This window comes from Poecilia latipinna, unplaced genomic scaffold (genome assembly GCF_001443285.1).
Source record: "Poecilia latipinna isolate Pla-1442-1.1 unplaced genomic scaffold, P_latipinna-1.0 Scaffold885, whole genome shotgun sequence".
Lineage (NCBI taxonomy): Eukaryota > Metazoa > Chordata > Actinopteri > Cyprinodontiformes > Poeciliidae > Poecilia > Poecilia latipinna.
Genome location: NW_015113501.1, coordinates 264,976 through 291,378, shown reverse-complemented (window position 1 = coordinate 291,378; position 26,403 = coordinate 264,976). Strand labels below are relative to the sequence as shown.

The 26,403-nt window shown below is 38.2% G+C and overlaps 1 long non-coding RNA gene across 2 annotated transcripts in view; it reads right to left on the bottom strand.

The window, feature by feature from the left end:
• Positions 1-5,346: 5,346 nt before the first annotated feature.
• Positions 5,347-26,403, bottom strand: part of LOC106957206 (uncharacterized) — a 61,022-nt gene continuing 39,965 nt past the window's right edge. For both annotated transcript variants that reach the window (XR_001426906.1, XR_001426907.1), the window contains exon 4: positions 5,347-7,004. This is a non-coding gene — a long non-coding RNA (uncharacterized LOC106957206). The remainder of the gene's footprint in view (positions 7,005-26,403) is intronic.

The window sequence follows — 26,403 nt, the reverse complement described above, 5'->3', positions numbered from 1 at the left end:
GTCATTCACACATCCACACAACGTCAGCCAGCGAGAGAGAGGAGGAGAGAGGAAAAAAAATCCCTCAGCAGGCACAGCGGACGCATCTTATGGGCCCTCAGAGCAGCCGTGACGGAGTCTGTATCTTTATTGGAATTAGAAATGCCTCAAGATGTTCCAGAACAACTCCGCATTGTCCCTCATGACTTTTCTCCCCCCTTCTTTTTCAATGAATCATCTAGTCTTTTTACGTGTCCGGAAATTGGATTGGATTAGTCGCTTTCTCCCCAAGCTGTGTGCAAATCAAATAGTTTCATAGGGCGGCAATTTGGGTCCCATTCTGCTTTGTTATTTCTTACGACCAGAGGCCAATTCTGTTATTTTTTTTTATTTTTTTTATTTTTTATTTTTTTTATTTTTTTGAAGATCAAATAGGTGCCATGCCATTTTGCCAGTTCGTGCCTCCTTACTTGGAACACAGGAGGTGTGTTGGGTTATAGGGCGCAGCGTCGCCAGAAAATGCTCCTCTGCCGCGTCCCCTCACCTGGAGATGCCCCCCACCCCTTTTCTGTTCTGTTCGTTGAAAGTTGATCAAAGGACACCCACTAGATGGCGTTAGCGCATACTCCTGCTTAAATACAGTTTCATTGATAAATCCCTTCTTTTTTTTGTATTATCTGTATTTTAAATACTGGATCATTACTTGCCTTACCTGCGATATTACATGAATCATACAGGTTCGTCATTTCTTTAGAATACTGAGACATTTACTTATTTGTGTAATTAGTAGTTTATTTTAGTAAACTAGAACTATAATTTAGCACTGAGAAAATGTTCCAGTGCATTAAATAGGTATTCAAATAATAACCTAAATTTTACGAAATGCAGTCACATGATTTAATTTAGCATGGGGATTAGAAGGAAACCAATATGACTCTATACAAAATTGAAGTTTCCCCTTAAATATAAACATTAGCTGTGCCACTTCTAGGGAGGGGGGCAGGGGGCTAATATCAAGTGTTTAAGATGACTGGCAGTAACTCTTTTTAATCTCAGAGTGTGAATTTTGGCCCAGTCTTCTTTGCAGAAATGTTTTAATTCAGCCACATTTTTATATTTTAGAGCCTAAACAATCCATCTATAGTCATAACACAGCACTTAATGAAGGATGTAAGCCTTAAACGCTGCTTGGTATTTACTCAGGTTATTCTCATCTAATTTCAAAATTAGATAAGAATCTAAAGCACTTAAGGTTGATCAAGAGTATAAGAAATACATTTGATAGAAAGGTTATTGTGGAAAGCTGAATATTCAGCCTCATAAAAACAACATTTTAATACAGAGTTTGAAAAGGAAAGTAATTCACAAATGACTGTTGCTAAAGAAGCTGGCTGTTCAAACTGTGCTGCAGCCACATAAAATGGATGTTAAGACGGAGGAAACATACAGTAGTGCCCAAGTAACAGGGATAAACACAGCCTTGAGAGGATTGTGAAGTAAAGCCCATTTAAGAGTTTAGGGGAGATTCAGACGTTGTGGACTTCAGCTGGAGTTGGTGCTTGAAGCGGCAACACACACTGCTGCATCCAGAGCCTGGGCTAAAACTTTTCCATTCTTTGTGTTAAGTCTGCTATGAAAAAGAAATGGCTAGAGCTTTTTATAGAACTTAAGGAGAAAAAAGACCGGGCTGCTGTTCACTGATCTAAGGTTCACTTTTCAGATGAAAGTAAACGTGGCATTTTATTTGGAAATTATGATGGCAGCATCTGGAGGAAGAGTGGAGAGGCATCCATACAAATTATGAAAAGCATAATTCCTGGATGTTCTGCGGCAGGTCTGCAGGTTGAAGGTTCACCTGCAGACCTGAATGCAGCAACTAAAAAATGGCACAGAGAAGAGAGCATGATGATCCATCCCCATAAAGCTAGTTCTGGCTATTTTTGACTTATTTAGGGTTATGAGTTAAATTGTATGTGTTGCTTTGACATCAATGTTTTCAAAAAATTGTGTTTATAAGGTCTAACAATGTTTATTAATATCAGGGTTTCCCCCTGTGTATTATAAGCCTGGCGGGCCACCAGGCTTTCCTTGTGCCCCCACCATGCTAAGCACTGCTTATTTTTTTAAGTCTTTTTAAAATGTTTGCATTTTTTAAGACTTTATAGTTCGCGTTCAGGTATTAATCTTCCAATCTTTTAATAACACATAATTATCAAGATATATTTTCAAATTTCCTATAAACATTTCTTAACTCAAAAACATGACGGGCCGCTGGATGAATGCGCCCAACCACCGGGCTTAACAAGTTTTCTGAGGGAAACCTTGAATATGTACTATCCCCTTTTTAAATAAAACAAAACAATTGAATTTTAACATAGAAGTAAGCACAAAATGTGCTTGTGCATCTTTAGGAAGACTAGAGAGAGAGATTTGCTTTGGTGGGTTATGTAAAATAATGATATAGATTAAAATTTCCTATTTACCACAAATATGTGATCATATTGATAAACTCAACTTGTGTTTTTAGTTTTGCAGCCATATAGTCAATAAACTTTTGCATCCCTTATTTTGAAATAATTTGATAAGATCCCTTATTTCTTGGACTGACCTATCTGCCAAGAATATTTCTGTGGTCAAGACACCAAAAGAGAGTACAAGTTATATTTCTTTATTTATTTAATAATACCTTGAATAATTTTTGCTGAACGTTGTTTGCATGTACATTAGAGGCAGACTAAGGAGCTAAACCCAACTCTGTGATATTCAAACCAGTGTACAGAACCAACCAGCAGACTTCACAACAGAGATATGCAGGGGGAACTGACTGAGAAAACAAAAAGTAAATAAAGATGAACTCACTGGAGCGATAAAGCAGAATGGGGTTGATTGTGAATATGGAGTGGTGTAATGAGGAGAAGCGCTGCTGAGGTCACGAAGATGTAAATTCAAAAGAACAGAACAAGAAATAAAACTCAACTGAAGGACAGTCCAGCTGACAGCGAAACAAAACAAAGCAACCAAAGATTAAATAAATGAAACTCAAGAGCAGGATGAAGATACAAGCCATGATGAACTATTCAATAAATACAATAACGAGGGAGGGAAACAAGTAAAACTATAAAAAATAGGATAAAGAAGAGACTTTTTCCAAACGTAATAAAAATTATTTTCCAGACATAATTTATGAGAAAGAAAGAAAGAGAGAAAGAAAGAAAGGACCGAAGGAAGGAAGGAAGGACGGACGGACGGACGGAAGGAAGGACAGACAGAAGGAAGGAAGGAAGGAAGGACGGACGGACGGAAGGACGGACGGACGGAAGGAAGAAAGGACGGAAGGAAGGACAGAAGGACAGAAGGACGGAAGAACAGAAGGAAGGTGAAGAAAAGGGGACTCAAGAAAGAAAGTAGAAAGGAAGCACAACAAAAAATGAGGGGAGAACAATAACAGGAACAGTGAAAAGTGAAGGACATAAGAAAGGGGGGACATATGGAAGTATGGTTGGAAGGACAGATGGAAGAGAGACATGAAAGTGATGACAAAAGGAAAAATTACAATAATTACAAATTACAATAACAAACAGTGTGAAGAAAAAAAGGAAAGAAAGATAACAGGAAAAAAAGGAATGAAACAAGGAAGGGAGAATGAAAAGACATACTGAGAAAAGGACAGAAGGATGCAAAGAAAGAAAAACAGACAAGGAAAGTCAGAAAGACACAGAAAGAATGAAAAAAGGAAGAAAAGACAATTGAAGAGAGGCAAATTAAGAAGTGCAGTGGTTACACCAGAAAAAAGGAAAGACACAGAAGGCAAAAAATGCAGAAATAATGACAGAGGGAAACATAGAAGAAGAAAAGTGAGGAAGAAAAAACACAAAGAAAGAAAAACATGGGGACAGGCAGAAGGGAGGACAGAAGAAATCAAAGAGGCACAGAAGAAAATACATAAGAAAGGATGGTCAACTTTTGGTCAAGAGGAAGGGGGAGGAAGCCTGGATATATAAATGTTTTTGCAATGCATAAGGACCCTGAAAGAAATGGTTCTTGATGATGGGAAGATCTCTGCCTAAAAAAAAAAAAAAGAACCGATCTAAAGTTGTCCTGAATGCATTTTAGAGAGAACCATCCCTGTGTCGTGTGAGTGTGTGTGTGTAAAGCAGATTATTATCAGCACTTCATATTCACCCCCATCAGCAGGAGAGAGTAGCCCAGCTGAGCTCACCGCCCTGCTGCTGCGCTTTCTTACCGCCGTCCCACAGCTACTCAGCACTATTCATAACGTAGTCCTACATTTTCTGCCCTGGCTCTGAGCAGCAGCAGCCCTCTGATTGCACAACAATGCTTTGTATTTAAATCACAAGAAAAAAAAAAAAGTCCAATATTGATATTACAGAAACTGAATTTTCAGTTCGACTGACCAGCCAATATGTTGTTTATCTTCTGCGCTGATACTTATTGAGTAATTTAGATTTACTAGCAGAAAGGTCATTTAAAACATTTATTGTTGACAGATCTTCGCCTGAAGTGTCTGGCATTCTGGTCCCTGTTCCTTTTCTACTCAGATCTACTTTTTGAATTGCACTGAGTTGAAGGGACAAGGTCCCGTTGGTCTATTTGTGATTAGGCTGTTCTCAAAAGGATGAGCTGAAAAGAAGAACATTTCATTTTTCCAGTGTGAAAAAGCAGAAGATTGCAGTCTTGTTCGTAATTTGTCAAAATTAAATTTTTAACTGAAAAACACCCACAGTCATCTGTCCTTATACGTCAAAAACAAGTATTTTACCGAAAAAAATTACTGGATTTTAGTTGCAAGGTAATGGCAAATATGTATCTTTGAGTTCAGGGAGTGGGAAAATACACTCACAAGAAAAGAACTCTAACTTTCTGGTTGGTGTGTGCCTCGTGTAAAATTAATATATTTACGTCTGGATAGCTTAAAAACGATCCAAAATTAAATTTAGGGAACAGTCTGGTCCAATCTGGACTTAAGCCCAATTGAGACGCTATCGCACAACTTTAAACATAAAATGTTACTCATAATGGACTCAGCATCCGTTTCTCATCTTTACAAGTAGTTTTGTGCATCCAACAACAAAAAATGTGCCCAACCATGAGGAGTTTTCAGCTTTAGTGCCTTTAAGAAAAAGAGCAGGGAAATAATCCGAGTTGATCAATTCTAGACATAGTCCATGATATTTCTTTGGAATAGCACGTTTGAATGATGTGAAAACATTAAATTATTTCATGAGAATCTGTAGACGTGTCTGTATATTCTGATCTGACCTGATTGAAATGAAGAAAAAGTGGAAGGAGACGCTGCAAAAAAACTTTTTCTTAGATTAATTATGCATCCACATTCTGACCACATTATTCAAAACAAGCTTGTTTTATTCATAGTGGGACAAGGTGAGGAATCAAGAATGACGGTGGATGGAGTGAATGAGGCCACACTGCAGACACACTCAGTCTGTTCAATATCTAATCTCCGCTGCTTGATGCTACACAAGCTGCTCCCTTTCTCTGCATAATATTTCACATTAACGCTTGAGACTGCCTCGTAATTGCCTCATTGTTACTCCAGCGTCTGCGGCCAGATAAAACATGGTTAAATGCCAGTTAATCTCTTCAAACAGGTATCTGCAGATAAACTTAATCAGACAATAGCAGATGATTTTCCAAGATTAAATGGAAGTTTGATCATTTGGGTTCTCGGGGCAAATGAACAGTGGAAATTGTGAAGCCATTCAGTGAAACAAGACAATATCTGGACTTATTAATAAAAGATTAAACACATCCGTAATGTTGGCTAAATTGATTTTTAACTAGCAAAACCCAAAATCAAGAATCAGAGCCGCCGTTCCATTTCTCACGCTAAATTGGTTTTGATGAACAGATATTTATGCACATAATGATGATTCAGATGGGCTCATTTGGAGCTCTGCTGGCTGAGAAGAACGGCTCCCTCTTGACGCCTATTGCTTTATTCCCAGTAATAAGCACACACAGACCACCAAGACAACTTCATCACTTTGTGGCTTATAGGTCAGTTGTACTCATCAGCAATCAAGGAGTAAAACAAGCCCAAGTCTGGGTGTCGGTGCTGGTCTTTGCAGGAATCCTTCTGCTGCCTCACACTCAAATACACACACACAGACACAAAAATAGCTTAGATATACACTACATTGCCAAAAGTGTTGGGTCACTTTCCTTTACATAGACATGAACTGTCATGTCAGCCCACCCATTGCAGAGATAACAGTTTCAACTCTTTCCACCAGATATAGGAGGAGTGCATTTATGGGAATGTTTGAACAGTCATCCATCAGTAAGACACTAAGGTTTGACAAAAAAGAGCTGGTTTACTGTCTTGTCTTTAATTTCGCTCAAAAGTATTCTTCTGAGTTGAAGTCAAGACTGTGCAGTCATCTGCTTCCACATTAAAATCACCCGTCTTTTTTCTTATGGATCTTGCTTTGTGAATTAGTGCACAGTCATGTTGGAACAGAAAAGGGCCATCTCCATTGTCCAGAGAGACTTTCCCACGCCCTAATCTACTTTTCTTGGAGTTCTTGCACAATGCAAATAAATGTTTGACTATTTTTTTATTATTTAAATAAACTGACCAAGTATTAACTTTTTTTTTTCTTTAGTGTCCAAAAGGTCACGAATCCCTGGGCAGAGAACCATGTCCCCTATATTTAAAAAGAAAACCCAACAGGGGTCCATCCATTTTTCACATCTATACCCCAGTTTCCGTTTTGCCCAGGGCCTGTGTTTGAAATCCAGCTCACAGGTCAGTCCATGAAATAAAGAGTTGGTGGGGGAGTGGTAGTGTGATAAATTACACACAGATAAGTTCTTACAAAGACCCTCTGCCCCCCTTCGGGCGCTGCTTTTCATGGTGAGCAGCAAACCCCATAAATCAACAGCTGAATCTCTGCAAACGGTGGCTTCTTGCAGCCGACATGGTGATACCTCACGGCGTGTTCCGTGTGGCTTCCACAGATCTTGGTGTTTTGAGAGTTGGCCTGAGAAAAGCAACAAATGATAAAAAAAATAAAAAATAAAAATCCTCCAATTACATTCTTCCAGTCATATTTTACGTTTTGCAGATGTTGCATGCACATCATGAAATATAAGTGGCTTAGAAAGGAGGTGTTGGGCTCCAAGAGACCGCTCTGTGCTTTCTGCTACATCAAGGCAAAACTCCAGCTTCCTTTAGCATTCCCACCTCATGACTTCTGTTCCATAAATCAAACCCTGTGGACCTGCCGTGTTGAAGAAAAGCAATAAGGGCTTAGGAGGAAAACCGTAGAAAACAGATGATTCTGCAGAGAAAGTGTTGAAGATTTTCCTGCAGACAGCTCCAATAAGAGCTTAGCAGGGTGGTCAGCTCGTACAGTTCATGCTTACAGGTACAGTGGGGTAAACATTTGATAAGTGGCAATGCTCTGGGTGGTGAACTTGACAAATGTCAGGCTTTAGTTCAGGTCCACTGAGCCCTGTGCATGACCAATGCTCACATTAATCATTGCACTGCAGGGGTTGAGCCTGCTATAGCCAGACAGTTAGCATGTAATGCCTGCATCCAGCGAAACTTTAGTCTGATTCAGCCGGTACAAGCAAATGCCATTCAGGACATTTTAGGACAACGGTGTTAATTGCAGTAAATGGACAGATGTATCTTTTTTTTTATGACAGTTAAACCTGCCAAATGTCACTTTACGATGTTGCCAACCATGACTGTGAATTAAATTCAGACATCTTTCGTAAAGTGGTTACAGTTAGTTAGACTAATGGCAGGCATTAGCCTTTTATAAAGGCTGCGCATATGTCCCCCCGTCTCCTCATCAAGGTGTGAAAAACTGTTATGTATTCCGATTCAGGCGAGGAGGATAATAAATAAAAAGGTTGCAGAAGCACACAGGATGCAGCGTGGGCGAACTTGTTTTCACCATGACACTGTCGACCTCCAGCCTCCTCTGAACCAAAGGAACTGTTTGAAAATTCTCTTTAATTTAGAACAGAGTGCTCGTGTTTACCAAACGCCAGCCTCAAAGGCACACACGAGAAACGACGCTTCCCGTTCTGCCTCCAACATACAGATGGAGGACAACAGTGGACACTAATTATGCTCAGAAGATATAAACGGAGCACATTTAACTCCATTTAAATACAGAGCACTTACAGTACTGGGAAAAATTATAAACTGCCAACTATTTCACTATGCTCTCCATCATAACCAAAATGTTTTGAGGAATTTAGAAATTTTAAGCTTTTCTTTGAGTTTTGGTTGCAGTTCCTTGTTTCTCCTGATTTTCAGAGGAAAATCTCAGACCTATTCCTCAGACAACTATTCCTTGCCTGTGTACTTTCAACATTTCTTTTTATTATTTCTCTTCCTGGCATCTATTTCTACTTTATTGTATGAGTTAGGATTATCTGGAAATTATTCAGGTTTTATTTGCACGTAAATCTGCCTCTTTAATCTGTGCATTTGAACCCTACAGATATAATTTAAACAGAAAGAAGGTCACTACCAAAGAGCAAAGATATAAAGAATACGGCATTCAGTAGATGATCAAATGAATATCTACCAAGGCTATGTGCTTGGTCTTTGGACTTTTTCTTATTTCTATACGAGTAATTACTTTAGAATAAAGTTCCTATGTAAAATGTTTTTAGGGTTCACACTTCTTTTTTTTTTTAGTACCCAACTTGGTGTGTGAGTGAAAACACAGGAAACATGCTGGAAACACACAGAAAGCCTGAAAATCTAATGCTAAAGACCACGTTTGGAATGGACAGAAAAACAGATGGATGGATAGACGGAGGGAGGGCCGTGGATTATTGAACATAAATATGGTTTTATTCACAACATATATCGACATTAATTCACATGATACCCTGAATGTCACTGTGCTTTCATTTCTTCCTCAAGCCACCTCTTCACAAAGTCTGATCAGTGAGAATAAAGCAACATCTTTATCTTTTAATGTTTAGCATTTTACCAGTTCAAAAGGGACTGGCTACCATTAACATGACTAATAGGGTTGGATCATTTCTTGATGCAAGCCTCGAATGTGTTCAGCCACCTCAGTGTCACCGAGTCATTGGTATTCAAACTCTACAGTTTTTCTCTGAAGCAAAAATGAAACTTTTAAATCTTACTCTGACTTTTTAATAAGGATATTTTCCAGATTTTTTATTTTTATGAAAGCCCAAACGGTCTCAGCTTAGTGTTCAAGCAGTCACTGACTAGATTTATTTGCATTTTTGCTTTAGCCGTCCTAAAAAATTGTCATCCTCAGCTTCAGCCAGAATCACTTGCTTGCTGGGTTGCAGGCCACATTAAATTTAAAATAAGTCGAAGATGGTGCTATGACACACATGCGGCAACAATATGAAAAGTTGCAAATGCTGCACATTTCTGAATGCAGTTTGGTTATGACCAGACATTATGGACTCACATAGCCCACCATCACAGCCTAAAGCAAAAGAGCAATGCACCACAAATTTGCATTTTTACAGCAGGAAGCTCTTGGTTTATTTGTGTGAAAGTAATAAAACACTTTTCTAGTTATGCACACCATTTAAAGTTGCTTTCACTCATCTCTATTCCCAAAGGTTCACACCTACACCTATCAGTAGGCAGTTTACAGTTAAGCATTATGCCCTACTCTTCCTAATGAACTACATCGACTGCAAAGATGCATCAAGAAATTGGCTGGTGACTGAAATTGCCAGATTTTAAACCGGACATGAAATAACCAGACATGAAGTTCTGATCTTTCTCCTACCATTAAATGCTCCATTGTGTTTTTACCATCTGGAGGACTGGTCTTCAATGTAAGAGCTGTTAACGTTCTCAACTTTCAGTGTTGGTGAGGTGTTAAACACAGGGAGCACAAAGATGTTGTTCTTGTACTTCTCATGTCTCGGCAGGTCTATCATTCATTCAGACTGGAAAACAGCAAGAACGATGAAGATTTCTAGCAGATAACAGGAAGGTCAGATAAAGTTTTAGTTTTTATCCTTGAGTGTTTCATGAAAACATGCTGAATTTTGAAATGGTTGCAGCGTTTGAAAATGTGAGGAAATACTCAGAGGCAGGTGTTTCTGTAACCATGATAATCACTAGTCCAACTTCAAGGATGTTGAAGCAACAAGTGGATCTGTCAAAATGTTTGGTTGTTATGAGTACTAACCCACACAATTGATCACACCATCAAATGACACTAGAACCTTTTCTAAATGCCTGGTTACATTTGATCTTTCTTGGAAATGGGGGAAGTCCCCTTTGTTTACATGAAGCACTTACAGGATGAGTTCTTCAAGAAGGGTTTGCTGAAAGACTCTCTAATTAAGGGGTCTGTTAATCTAAACTGTCTACACAATGGACACAGTACAGCAATAAGCTGCAAATAGTGTTAAAAAATTAGACATGAATTTATTGTGTGTTTATATGTTTTAACCCTTGTTTTGATCACTGTAGCACTGTACCTTCTGCTTATATTAGCGGTGTGTGCTCACTTTTAGCTCCTTAAAGACAAACACACTGCATGTTTGTGTGAAGTACTGCAGTTCCATCTAGAGATCGCGCCAAAACGAGTTGCTCTGACACACTTTAAAACAGCGGAACAACGAGCCTGTGGAGCTACAATAACGAGCATGCAGACCAAAGTATTGCAGTTCCACTTTGCATGGATCACAACTGAATGATTTAAATGTGAAAAGTAAATATTTAAAAGCACAATACATCCACTATAAAGCTTTACGAAAATCTTATTGGAAATAGACTGCTGGATCTCTAGATTGAAACCTTTTTTCTCATTTACATTCAGTTTCTTGCTTATCGGCAACCCTGGCAGAAAAATGAAAAGAAGCCGTGAAATAACTTGACCTTTTATTTCACAAGCATATTCCCACTAAGAAAGTTTTTAAAATAATTAAATCCTTAATGTGACAACATTTATACAGAAGGAACCAAAATCCCACGCAGACAAATTTTGTGTCAGCAGTAATTTTTAATTAATTTGCACCCTTACCTATCCTTATGAAATAAATGTAACCCTCAATAATTTATAATTTATTACGTTGATCAGTGCTGAGGAACTGAATTAGTAACTGTGAACATCTTGATTCCTTTAGAGTAAATAGGACATGGCACAAAGGGCAATTTCTCTTAGCCTCTTCTCGAGGTGGGAGAGAAGAGTGAACATCCTGACGTGAGTCAGAACACAGCAACAAGAAAATAGATGCTTGCCTGAACTTGCTCATCTCTATAATCAGAGCAATTATCATACAGTTTAGTACAAATGAGAAACAAAGCTGGAATAAGTGGCATTTTAGGGTCACCAAGTTTCCATAACCAGTTTAGAATAGCTACATATTCCCCCATTGAGAGGGTTTCCAGTAACCCCCCCCAAAACAAAAACCTTTTTAGCAACATCAGAAAGGTAAACATGTAAGTTTGCTAAACTCTTAAAAGGACTTGGACTGAGAAGGTCTGTTTCAGTCAGATGGAACTAAGAATGAGCTTTTTTAAAAGACAATCTGAAATAAACGAGAAAAAAAAGTTAATCAAAACCACAAATTAGATAATCATGGAAAAAATTAAATAACCAGAAACATCAACGACAAGCAGCATGGCATCAGAGTCATCTAATGATGTGCAACTCTGTTTAAAACCAAACCTGCAGCAGAGACAAAAATCTGCAGTAAATGCAAATTTATTTTCACTTACACACATCCCATCATATCCCAATCAGATCAAATATTACAAGTCCAACGTCCTACTAAAAGCTGTTTTATTGATGCTTCTTGCTGTAATAGTTAAAATGTTTTATGGGCTATTTGATCATTGTGACTGGGTTTATGGTTTAGCTTGGGTATCTTTATATTATTTCTCATAAATGTTTAGAAAATTTAAGCAGCCATCATATTCAGTTGACACTGTGTATAACTCAGCTTTGAAGCCTTGATTGCTGGGGCCATTTCTCTCCGTTACAGCTCTCCGTCATTCGTATTTGCAGATTTCACTCAATCACACTACGGAAGCTCAGCACTCAATTACTGGACTATCATTGCCATGTGATACTGCACAGTTGCTCTGCTCATGCTTCCTCATGCAAGCAAGGTTTGGAAAATATCACTGAAGACAGATGAAGGGTAAATTGTAAACACGAGCAAAACTTTACTTTCTAAGCATGACAGACGGACAAATGAACGGACAGATGGAATAATGGACGAACGGATGGAGATGGATGGATAGGCCGAGGGTCGGATGGCTGGATGACTTGGCCAACAGAGACGGACAGACGTATGGATGGATGAAGCAATAGATGGACAAATAAATGGATGGGTGGATGAATAGACTAATACATAGATGGAAAAATTATATGGTGGATGGATGAAGAATATTAAGCACACCAACATTTTCCATCTTGTTTGAATATATATTCTTGGCAGCATTGTTTAAGTTCAATTCTATGGAACCAAGAGGAAGGACAGGTGACCAAATGGAAGGACAGAAGAATGGCTAGATAGAACGATGGATAAATAAATAGATGGATGAAAAAACTGGCAAGATGGATGGATGAATGCACAGATGGAAGAACGAATGGATGGATGATGAGAACCATCAGGACATTTCAGTATCTTAGCAAACTTTGTGCTAATTTGAACAGCAGTTAAGACCAATTTAGACCCACTACTATGATGTTAAAAGAACAACTGCTAAGTCACTGACGTCTTACCATAGCATGTTTATTTATAAAACCATTGAAAAGCTGATGTACACCCCCCACACACACATGCGCGTGCACCTTCACACACAAAAAGATAACTTCATTAAACTTGAACATGAAAACATTTGGAACAATTTCCATCACATCTTTCCCAGCACAAATGATGCAACACAGCTATGTTTTTCTTAGATCTTCTAAATTTTTTATGTGCATACAATTTTTAATGAGCTACTGAGTCAGAATCCAGATTTGTGAAATACTCACCGTTGCATTTCAGCTTCTCTAGAAACCGGGTTGTGGTCATTTGTTTCTTTGGCATTTATGAGGGTTTTGTTTGCTTGTTTTTTTCGTGAAGGATCGCCTGATTTTACTATGCACAACACGCAATCATCAGGTGTGATACAGTTTATACCCATCTGTACAAAAAAAAGGATAATAATTGTGTTTATCTCCACCTTTGCAACTGACTTGATTATGAGCCAAATAGATTGGGACAGATTCAGTTCAGTTTTCCTCAATTGCTGATAGAAAACACGTTCTCTGGGAGCGGAGGAAAGAACCTGCAACTCGTTTTCCTCTGCTTCATCACTTCATGCTGTTACCGTCGGCTGGGCACCTCACAATGAATTCACTGCCTCAGTGGGTGCCTCGGTTCTCTGAGTGTATCGGAAATGTTTAAAAATTGACAAGCTGACCACTTCTAAAAGAAATCCATCTTTTCCTGAAAATGAATTTTTACAACCACAGGCCTCGAAGATGATGAAAAACATGCAGGGTAAAATAGGAAGCGGTTCTGGCACTAGGAGCCTCTTAAAAAATGAAACAACACACAGACACACACACACAATACCTCAGGTCCTTATCATCAGGCTTGGGATTAGATCTGTATGATTTAATATGCTTAAAGCTTAGAAATACGAATTTCCTTCACGTCGAGGTTTATCCCTCCATCTGTAAAAAGAAAAATAAATAAGCATTTCTCTAAGGGCTGCTATATTCTTATATCAATGAGTGCAGTCTTGTTTTGTGCGCTGGAATGTGTTTAGCTGTGGGATCATTCATCACCCATCTGCGAAGTGGGAATTACTGATCAGAGGTGGTGCACGGCTGAAACTCCTATGAAGGCCTCCAGACTAAGAGGACGAGTGTCTTGTTCACTCACCCTTTTCCTGCATGAATGAACAAGCACAAAAAATATTACAGTCATGATTTGTTAGCTGCAATGCAGATTCATCAGTCATGGAAACCCGTCACACAATCCCCGGGATCACCAGCAATCATTTGTTTGAGAGTTATGGATTGTGCACAGCTAGGTGAGTTTGTTGGCGTTGGATCTTTTCTCAATTAGTCCACAATCGACCTGCTGGAGCCTAATGGCCTATTTGCGGTCAACTCCGGCACCGACTTCTGATGAATTCCCACTCTGGAGACAAAGTTAGCGGCTGGATGGTGAGGAACAATTCAAAGACCAGGCTGGCTGAGGGAAAAAAAATGGGAGAGGAGACGGTGCTGTCTGGGGCTTTGGGGTGATTCTTCAACAGATGCTTGTCAATATGACCTGGCGCCTTGCAACTGGGCATCAAACCACAAGATGATGTACTGAGTGGACAGAGGAGAAGGTCACAGAACGAGACTCTGTGACATGAATATCCGGGCAGAGGTTTAGCAGATGACGTGTTACTTTAATCAGTCTGCATAAAATGTATCAATATATCAAAAGTCAGTTATGAAACATTTCCTTCCAAATCAGTAACCTTGAAAAAAAACCCTAAGAGATTGTATATTTCTCAGAAATAAGATTAATTTCACTGGTTATTTACACATAACCAGCAAATATATTTATTATCAGACTATTTTACTTATTTTTTACTAAAATACAAAAACAAATTCAATCAACAGAGCCAACACAAAATCTAAAGCCTGCTTTTTATTTTTAGAGAGAAAAAGTGATATTTTTCTGAATAAGAAATAAATATTTAAAATATCTAATTATAGAGATTGAAAGAAGGAAGGTAGAATAACAAAATTATAAAAATAAAGACACAGAATGGGAAGAAGGAAGACAGGAACAGAAGCAGATCAGGAATAAAAAAGAGAAAGCAGGAAGTTTAGACAGAAAAGAAAGAAATACTGAAAGAAGCAAGGCAGAAAGGACAGGAAGAAAAGAGGGAGATAGAACACGTGTAAGAACAAATTGAAGAAAATACAACTTTAAGACAAAAGGAATAAAAAAAACAATTTGTGGAAACCTGGATATTTTTCCATACTTCTATTCTTTTTTTTTTTTTTTTTACTTATCCAAACCAGTAAAATATTGAAATCAAACTCCATACATTTATGGATATTCTGAACTTCATAGAAACCCTGAATCCAGGAAGCTTATCATTATATTTCAGTGGGCCTCGGAAAAAGCTAGATTTGAACTGCTTGTGGTCACTACAGGGGTTGGAGGTGAAGAAATGGTGGATTAACTGCTGGACAGGATGCATAAAGTAAGAACTGGCACATTAATAATCCTGGTCTGGATGGTAAAAAAAAAGAAAAAAAAAAAAGAAAGAAAATCTCTCAATTGGGTTGCATCCGGAGGAAATGGGCAATAAAAATAGATTAAAGCAATGCTATTCAGCTATGCACAACCTTTTCTTGGCAGAATCATCAGTTTATATTCATCCCTATCCTCTTATTTTTATCCTTCAGTCTTGCTCCAACAGACACACATCCGATGCTTTCCGTTCTTTCATCGCAATATAAATACGGCATTTATTTAGCAGCTGTGCATATTTACAGATTCCAGAAGCGGAATAACTTAGTGGCATGTAAAGGAAGAATAAGGCAGGATGGTGTAGGATGTGCAGCATGTGCGGACCACCAAGAGCCGGCGGAAATAAGAAATTGCCCTCATCTTGGCTTCTCGTTTTCTTTAAATTGCTACAAGTAAAAGCAGATGCGACCCTGAATTCAACTGGTCGTGTCCCCCAGTGTTTCCATTTTCTTTTAGGTTTCCTTGTTATCATCCTGGATCCAGCAGCCACCCCTCCCTCTTTGCTTTGGTGCGTCTTCTGAATGGTAGAGCAAGAGTTTGGCAGAATTCAGACCGCTACATTCACAAGCTGTTGTCACGATCGCCTCCCCTCCCCCTTCATATCTTCCAGTGTCGTCAGGCCCAAAACAAAACAAGACAGGAACAGCCTGTTATCACTAAATAATTTAGGAGATAATTAGATTTTAGCTTATTTTCACTCAACAGCTATCAAATACTCCAGTGTTTAACCACAAAAACTGGAAGAAAACGTGGAACTAAATACAAGTCACAGGTTGCTGCCTAATGATCTGATACATTCATCTTGCATGCCGACTAGAGTCATTTTAATTTATTCTTCCTGATGTCTGGAGAGCACCGACAGGAAAAACCTTTTATGACAACTTCACCCAAACCTGAACTCTTCAACAGTACCTGACAGTAAGGGTACATCTCTGATTAGGCGCTCTTAAAAAGAGAAACTAATGCTTTGAAGCTGCAGTAGCTAACAATTGTTAACTTCTCATTACATTAGAACATTAATTTAATTAAGTCATTCAGTTCTAATAATTAATGCAATATAAAGATCATGACAGATCTGGTGTTGCTATAATCCAAGATGAGGACAGGGCATGCAAGATGAGAAGGGATTTTAAATGATCTTAAGGAAGCAACAACAACAGACTAGTGGCAAAAAGGGACGAACAGAAAGTCTACTAAGGAAAACCAATCCCTATTTATACTCTGGTGTTTCATTACTGCACTGCTAGACACGTGTTTTAAGAAGAAACAAAGATTCCCATTAAATTCCATAGGAAATGAATGTGGGTCATTTTGGACCCACTCACGGAAAAATGGGGTAGTGATATAAAACTATGCTATTTCTTAAAACGTGTACAAGATAAATTAAAAATTTGAATTGCATGATATCAATAAGATGTTTCTTGAGGAATACCTCGAATATGAAGTGATGAAAACTTTTCATTACAAAGATATTGCAAAAAGATGACCTCGCCGGGTCCAAAAGGACCCACTTACACATCAGAGGGTTAATTCCCTTCACATCTTTAAGGCAATAACAAACTTTGGTAACTCCAAACTTAAACTGAGGCGCCGAAAAACAAAAATAGAAAAACAAAAACATTGAACTCTCCGAGAATAGTTCAGTATTCTGCCTCTCTCTCTCCAAGTGCTCTGAAAAATAAGTTTCCTTCCTGCTGTGAATCAGCTACATCCAGTCGGGAAGGCATCGAATGTGAGCAAAATAAAACATGAGGATGGATCCAACTGCTCTATCATAAGACACTGAACCTCCACCCCGAAACAAGACCTGGGAACAACACTGCAGGTTAATGTTCCTGACAGAAAACAACCCCAGGACCGATACACACACTCAGCCATTCATCCATCTTTCTGTGCAGCATTGCATACAGGAACACAGGGAACTGCAGCTTGCTGCAGCAAACACACATTTCACCACCCTTACACAAGACTGAGAAGTACGCCAAGGCAAAACTTCACGCAGACTCTCACACCTGCAGGTGGTTTGGACTGTCCTTTTGTACAGGATCTCCATTGTGGGTCTTTATTCCATTTACAGCTCCAAATGTTTTGGCTATTGAATAGAAAACAAAATCAAGAGTTTACACATGAGGTTTGTGTAAAGAGATTACTCTAACACCTTAACAAAATATCTTGGAAAAAGTAATTAGAGTTTCTTCTGGTTTTGTTTTTTGTGGTGACACTTAAATGTTTCAGACCATAAAACAAACTTTCATTAAGGAACAAGAAGCTATCTAACCTAACCTAACCTGGCTCTATTTCAGTCATATTCAAAACAATGGAGAAGTTAATGTATTTTAGTAAAACAATTCACCAAGTAAAACACATTCTATATTCTTACACACAGATTGGTGTTTAAGCCCTTATTTTTCAATTATGATAACTGATCATTTTCTGCTTACAATTAATGAAAACACAACATTTAAAATTAGAATATTACATAAGATAAATCAAATATGTTTTAAATACAGAACTAGTTTCATATGAAGTACGTTTAATATCAGGTTGAAGGTACTTTTAATCTGACAAAAATGTCATCAAAACATGATTTATGGGATATGAAAAAAGGGCTGCGACTGCATATTAAATAAAATGGTGACAATTATGTATCAACATTAGGCAAGAATCAAATCAACATCTGAAAGCTGCATCTTGCATTAAACGGGTAATACAAAGTGCAGAACTAAAATGAACTTTTTTCTGAATTAAAAACTATTAATGATCTGAATGACTTCAATGATTAATGATCTGAAAATATCAATAAAAATATACTTTTACAGAGAAGTTCAAAGTTCTTAAACATTTTCCAGTTCATAAATATTACAAAATGCTAATCATGCAGGCTGTCTGAAACTATATCTGAATGTTTAATTTCATTTGGTTTTACCTTTTTTAAGCTGGTAATAGATGAGTGAACATTTTAGATTAAGGCAGACAGACTCATTTCAATCTGATCTTCTCAATACATCCATAAGAATTAAGTCTTAATATATTGGATAAGGGTAGCAGACGGTCTTTCTGAAGTAAAACGCCTCATTGCCAGACTGTGTAAGACAAACTGTGTGAAGCTAAATCAGTGATGGTGGAAAGGAACCAAGAACAACTGCAAAGTGCCTGAAGCAAGATGTGAAATAAATGATAATACTGCTGACTCCACTGTCAATAGAACAATACAGCATGGAGAAAAATCTTGTGATATACTGCATAATTTTCAGGCATATTACTCAAAACAAGCTTTTAAAATGTTTAATAATATATTATAGGCACTGTTCAATATAATAAAATAGATTTTCTAGTTTGAAATGTTATAGTTTGGTGCTTTTTTTGTTTTATTTAGGGCTTTACAAAATGAATATAATCACATCTGTCGCTGTATAAAATCTATTGAAATTGATAATCATGCAGACAAAAAAAAGATGCAAGAGAAGTTAAATATAAAATTCCTGTTTTGAAATAATGACTCCATGATTTGTTTGCTCATGCTCAAGTATCTTTGCACAACTAAGTTTCTTTTTTTTATCTATTTTTTTGCTTAAATTATTATAAAAGAAAACCTCAAACTGAGAGTCAATCAGAGCTAGAAAGAGGGTCTTAGCACTGTTAATCACTCTCAGTGTATGCGCTGCTCAAACCCTCCCCGTTGATCTAAGCTATAGCTGGCTCACCACAAAAGAGCTCGTCATGGATGCTCAGGATAAACAGTTTTCCTGCAATAGCAAGTTGTTTCTCCACCATTAGCACATTGATTGTTTTTCTTTTCATGTTCTTAATTTGCTTATTTTACTACAGCAACACAGCAAAGAAACAAAATCACAAACAGGATTATGAAAAACAAATAAAGAGTCAAATACTTCTTGTTCTATTTTCTCCTAGCTGCTGGTATCTCTTAGTGCTGTATATTCAGCTCACTAAGTACACAGTGAGTATTTCATCCTGCTGCTCTGTTTGGATAGAGAACCACAGCCAATCCACTCCTCAGATTAGTTTTTGCTGTTATTTGATCTCTTGACAGAGATGCACAAGGGAGGAAATGCAACAGAGGTCCAAGGCCAGATTCAAGGACGTGGAGCTTACAAGGGTCTACATCTCTACAGAGGACAAAAATCCTTCCCTCCCACCATCTTCACCCCTCTCACCCTCGCTCCCACACACACACTCGCACTTCCAGAGAAAAATTGCCTCATAAAGCTGCCACAACAAGACTACAGCGCCGAGAGCGCAACGAGAATTTTCTTAAGTGCTGGGGAACAGGAAGGTGTATCTGCAGTGAATGGTAGCGTGCCGTACATATGTTGCTAATTATACTCCCTTCCTCCTTTTCCCCATCCTCACACCGTTCAGTCATAAAAAAAAAAAAAAAGGAAGACGTTTCAGGGGAGAGGCATCATGCACATCTGGTTAGCTCCTGGAAGGAAAATGCTCCTCCTTAACCCCTCTCTTGGATTAAATCACAAGGGGCCTGCATGAGGTTTAAATGAACCATCTAATCCCTGTGCTATTAAGAACTCTATTAAGAATAGACGAGCAATAATTAAAGCTCCGAGCAAAAACTCAGAGATGAAGCCAGATATTTACATACTCTAGATAAAAGAGCGGAGAACTTCATTCTTCTCGCTGTCTCACCCAAAACTCCCCAAGTGTTGGGTCAGTTAGAATTACTAGAAATATTTATAGTTGCTAAATGCTAGAAAAACAAGAAAGTGTGTGGTCAGATATGAAAAGGTGGATTAAAAACCTGACCCAGTAGTTCTTTCAGGAGGAAAGGACCAGTAGCCAAACACTTGCTAAAGACTTGTGCAAAAATACCAAAAATATATAACCCAAGTCATATAGCTTTAAAGTATTTCTACTAAATACAGAGGACATGTATGTAAACGTCTGAATATGAGGAAAGTAATAATAGCTAAAAAATAATAATTATGAGTAATCTGTGTAAAGACACCACAGAGCAGGTTGAATGCTTTATTATTATTATTATTTATTTATCTAATTATTTTTATTCCAAGGCATGGAGCTTAAGAAGTAGATTTTAGGACAAGTTTTTCCCCCTGGAGGGAGATTTTTTTTTTGCCCCTGTTTGCACTGATACCTCTCAATGATATTCATTTGCCTGAGGGGCCGTTTCCTATTTACTTACATTCTCCCCATCTTTCCTTCCATCCGACATGACTGCCTGTATTATTCCGCGTTACTCTCAGTCTGCTGCTCTCTCTGGCTGCGTCCCACCACTGTCACAACCGCTCTGGGTAGCCGAGCAGAGAGGAATCTCCTCATTCACACAGACTTTTATTTCCTTTTAGAAGAAATATTAAACTGGGTCAGGTAAGGAACGATCCTACCAGAATTCCATCTCTCTTCCACATCACTTTGGCTCTTCGGCTGTCGTCCCCTGCTTCTAACGCAGTCCGACACAACAATGTTCATGCGGAGACCTGAGGACGGTTACCGACTCCATTAGAGCCTCATACATAATTTGGTTATGTCATCATTTAATTATATTTACATGCTACTTTGGAAATGGATGGCGGAGAAATTGGCAGACACCCCGCCTCTGTCGATCTTGATAAATAAAGTCGGGAAGCTGCCACCACAAGCAGCACTTGGCGGCGGCTGGTCTTGAATGAATCACACACGTGGAAATTCAGCAAAAACGAGAGGTGGCAGTTGCACGCCTGTCGCCATATGCTGCACATTTATTATACCTCTAATAGCGTCTCGGGGCATGTCCTTGGAGGCGTGTTTAATTCCAGTGAATTATTAATGCCTTTGCTAATAAATATTTTCACCATATTTTTAAAAAAGGTGTACAAGCTTGAGCGGAAGAAGACGGCGCTGAAGAGTGAAAGTGTGAATGAGGTTTATCAGCCAGAAATTCACATGAGTTAAGTGGATCATGTTTAATGGAGCTTTAAGGCTCTGACACTGTAATTTGCTGAGCTGCAAGGCATACTTAGCTTCTTTACATGGAGATGAGTTTACATAATGAGGACTATTTAGTCCATGAAAATTGCATGATGCCCTCAGGGGTTTCCAATGAGCTTTGAAAAAGCAACCCGAAAGTTTTTTAATCAATCATCTGGGTGTGATTTGAGGTTTAAAATGTTAAATGCTGAAACGGTAGATTTTAATTTCACACTCATCTTGCAGGTCCATATCCATAATTTAGATTATTGAAATGTTAAGTCACATAGAGTCACTACACATAGGGTGATATAGTATGTTTAGCTTACACTTCTCAGCCAGTTTGGAGTCTGTGCTTCTCCACTGCAGGACAAACTTTTATCGAAACTCTAGGAGCAAAAGTCCAATCATTTTACTTTTTAACACAGTTCAGATGCTTTAGACAGGAGGAATACAATTGGAGCCTATGTCCTGAATGTGTTTGCCCTTCAAGTAAAGTTGCCAACCACAGTCCAAGTCCTGTGCAACTCTTTAAAGAACTTTGCTTCACTGTGCTCATTGGGTTAAGAAAGGATGTGAATTGAGGTCCAATGTGTTTGGCAATGGAAAGGCATCCAGTTGTTGTCTCAATAATATGGGCTTCCTCCTCCATGTGTACATTATCTCATCAGCGAAGGAATGGTTTGACTTGGATGTAATTTTGTACATACACAAAATTGCAATGGACACATGCAACAAGCTTATATGTCCAGAATGGAAATTAGGTGGATTTTAAGTGATGGCATCATAAATTGAGCAATATGTTGCCAAGTCAGTCAACAACCTATCACAAGAGGAAGTGAAAATCAGGAGGTGAAACACTGAAAGACTTTGGTAAGGGTTGTATTTTTGGCATGCATGAGGCCAGATGGTGGCATCACCCTAGAACCCCAGGGCTTACTGATTCTAACATGTTGTACATAGCAAATAATTGCACAATAAACCACCAAATACCAACTGTTTGTATCCAGGTCAGCTTTGCTGTCGTCTACTGAAGCTCCTTGCCGTTACTGAATGAAGCTGAGAAGTTTTCTCCTAACTTACTGTAACATTTTGAGTGACGTTCACCCCTCTGCTTTTTGTTTTTACAAAACTACACCTACCTTACACTGTATTCTTTTAAACACTAAAATATCTCTGGGGAAGATAACATTAAGCAGCAAAGGGCTCAGTCAGTCATAGCTGATAAGCCACTAACAGCAAGCTTTTACAAAAAGCTGTGTTCTTATGTCTGAACTTAATCTGACATATCCGAAAAGCACTTTGACATCTGAAACACTTGTGTGTATGCAGTTTATGAGACTACTGTGTATATTGTTTTTGACATCATAATCATCCAGAGTAAAATCCTTCAGCATGCGACCATCGGCAAGTCAGGACCATGCTGTTTGAATCAGTGGCCTCAGCTTGCCATCTGATCTTCCCCATCTCTATTAAAAAAAACTAAGAAAAACAAGAAAACACATAAATTAAAGGGAGGTATTATGCATTTTCCAGGCAGATAGTGCCATTTTATGACACAATCAAATAACTATGTAACGTCCAGTTGTTATGCAAATGCTTTAACAACTTGAAAAAAATTTGACACTACATCATAGTTTTATCTGACGGCTTGAAATTGGCCTCTGTTCCCAACAATCCCTCAAACATGAATGAATGAGTCAAAATAATGCCCCAGGTACGTGTTTGAGGAAGGAAAAGCATCATTGCATGATTTAAAACAAAGAAAAAGTTGATTTTACAAAATAGCTTTACAAAATATATATCAACATAATGAAAAAAAAACATAACATAAGGATAATAATGATGAAATTCTGAAAAATAAAAGAATAAATAAAAAAAAAATAAGTAAAACACTAAGGCAAAAACTAATCAAAATATATAATGATTATATTTATAGAAAGTAGTACAAAAAGGCAAAGCAAACCAAATGGGCTGATGCAGAGTCACTGTACAGTCACACTCAAACACAAGGTTAAGTCGCTTTACTAACACAAATATATTGCTCTGAAAATGATTAGGTGCTGGATGAGCAAAAGTCCAAACAAAACGTTGGAAGACCTTCAAAATGCCTGAAGAACTATTGATCAAAACAACAACAACAAAGTCCTCTAAAGCCAGGAATGCCTCAAAACGACTTGTGTTTCCTGTAGATCAATCCGAGACGTACAATTCTAATTAGGAAACAAAGCAAGTGTTGTGCTGGTGTCAAAGCAGCTGATTTAATTGCGGATATATTAGCAGGGTAGGGTGACAAAGTTAAGCACTGGCTCAGCGATGTTTAAACACCATCAGGGATGGTGTGAAGACAGCAGGGTGAATATATGTTAAATGAACCTCAAAGATTAGAAACGCTCATCCATGGTCTCATTTAGCATCACCAACCAATCGGCTATTATTACATTGTCTGCCACTTCCTAGCTTTCATCAGCTATATAGTCAACATTCTGATCAGCGTGGGAGGTTTGTTATCCAAGAGAAATACTCATGTTGAAGACATCGGATAAACCTGTGATGTCCAGCTGCAAACATCCCTTCATTTAAAATTAGTTTAATATTTAAATCCAAGCACTTTGACATCGATTCAGTACATTTTCTATTTTTTTTCTTTCAACTGAATGCAGGTGGTCATACAGTCTAACAATATTCAGTCAATGGAGATGTAAGTGTAACAACGTAGCGGTAAGATGATGCTTATCAAACATAATTGAAACCAGGAGTTTTAGTAGTTTATTCGTTGGGAACATTAAAATGTCAACACGATGCTAAGGAGGAATGCTGATATTGCTGCTATTAATTCTGGGAAGAATTGTAAGGACATTTCCAAACTGAATGAAATGAATCAGCTTATAATAAAGAATACTGACAAGTTGGAGATATTTAGACATTTAAGATGTTTAGATTAAACTAAAGAGATGTTTGATCAAAAATTAAAGGAGGTGATGTTAGTAATTTATGTTTTTAAAACAGCACTCTGAGTTTAGAAATGCATTTCAATACAGTATGCCAATTGTCTAAGACAGTGATGGATTGGTGATAATCTGGGCCTTTTTGTTGCCACATTGATTTGGAAATATTGCTGTCTTTTATTTGAACATGAACTCCTTAAAAGTCCTGTCTGACAGCAGAACATGGGCCCAACAACAAACAAAACAAAAAAAACTAGAATCTTTTTTGTATGTTTTTTCCCCCCCCCCCTCTATAACTGTTTAATATTAATATGCAGGGATGCTCGTCTTTACAAAAACGTCGACAAAAGAGGATTTGAAACCTTTGAAGAATTATCCATAAGACCACGCTTTTCACAGATTTTCAAAAGAAAATAAAATAAAAATTAAAAAACCACAGAATAGACATTTGTCACTGTGAGAAAAAAAATGCTGAGCTGATCTTGGGAGCCCCAGCTTATGATGAAATAAAACAACTTACCACAGAAAGACCAGAGTTACTCTGACTTTTCCTCCTTCCTTCACAGGACCTCTCACGACCTAATAATTTATGGCTGGATAGAAAGGACATGTAAACTGATGCTAATAGAGGTTGACAACAACAATGTCATTACTAAAAAGGATGAGCCGTTTCTACTCCGACCCTATAAAGCTTCTCTTGTTGCCTCGGGATCCTCTTAAAGCTTCTCCGAGGGTTCTGTTACATCTACGTGTTCTTGAAAGCAGACATCGCAGTGCAGGAACACCAACCGGCAGATTTTAAAAGCCTGCAGCGCTGACACGGCACTTCTCTCATGGGTTTTATACTGCAGCATGCTCCCTCGTCAGCCCAGCGCTCCTCTAACAGCTCAGGCGCCTCTCGTTTCAGATCACGGCCCCCCCTCACGCCCCAACCCCTTCCCACGGGGTGCGTGTAAACAAGCCTTTAGCATTATGCCACCAAAGGCAAACTTTGTGACGGAGGGAGACAGTCGCCAAACAAAAGCCAGGGACAAAGTGAAACGACACAAACCCAACAGGTACACCACCATCTGAGCAACCTTTTGGTGCGTCATTGATAAGAGGTTCAATGATCGTCATGCAGGGTAGACGCACGTGGACTGAATCTATATGACGACAACACAGTTGTGCCTCTTGTGGTTTGGCAACGCACAAGAAAACCGACTTGTTTTTATCAAATTTAACTCACCGTTTCAAAGTCAGTGTCTTGTATATTTATTACATGCATGAAAGTGAGTATGGATGAAAAAATAGCAAAAAGGAAAAATAAAATAAAATAAATAGTGGTCATACTGGAGTACCGACAAATCTGCCATGTAAACAGCCTCTGAGCCAAAGTTTGCACTTTCAAGCATTTAAGATTTAAGCTTTTGAAAGCAGATGATGGAGGATCTGCCGCTGACTTTGAGTCTCTCTTTCTTTTTCTGTGTAATCTCACTCGCATACAATCTCACACCGGCCTATTCAGTCCATGCTGCCTAAGCTAAATTAACTCTCTGTCCACTTTTCTTGTATTTTTTATAAAGCGTGACACGCTCTCAAAGCTCAGAGCAGCTTTTCCACAAGAGGAGCAACAAAAGGTTTTCAGGCTTCTTTTGAAGGTTTGTTCTTTGAAGACAACATTTTTATATTTTCTGCCTGTGAACTCGCTGACACAGTCACAGAAGATCATGTTTTAATATCACAAATCTATTCCCACACAGAATTGAGGACTAAAAGACGACTAATAACCCATGCTAGTTAAGAATTATACAAGCATCACCAACATCAAACACGCAACAAGAATATTAAATCTCACTTTAACGCAATTTATTAAGAAGTTCCACAGATTTATGTTGATTACAAATTTAAAATTTGATACAAAACAAAGAGGCAAGAGGGTTTATGTGAACTCCGCTTTTCTGGTGAGAAACAGAGATGCTGCTGGTGGGGGGTTTTGTGAGTTGCTGTTGACTATTTTACTGTGCAAAGCCATACAAATAAAGGGCAAAGGAAGAATCAAACAAGCAGCACGAGTCTTTATAAATTACTGATGCAGTGCAGAAAGGGGATTTGCAGCCTAGCAGCCTAAGGTTTGCCGTTTACAGATGCATATAAAGAGGATCAATCCAATTTTCTTAGCTCTACAAAAAAGAAAACACAAGATTTGATCCCTTTACAGTTATTAATTTACACCACAACATCTGCAAAAAAAAAAAAAAAAAAAAAG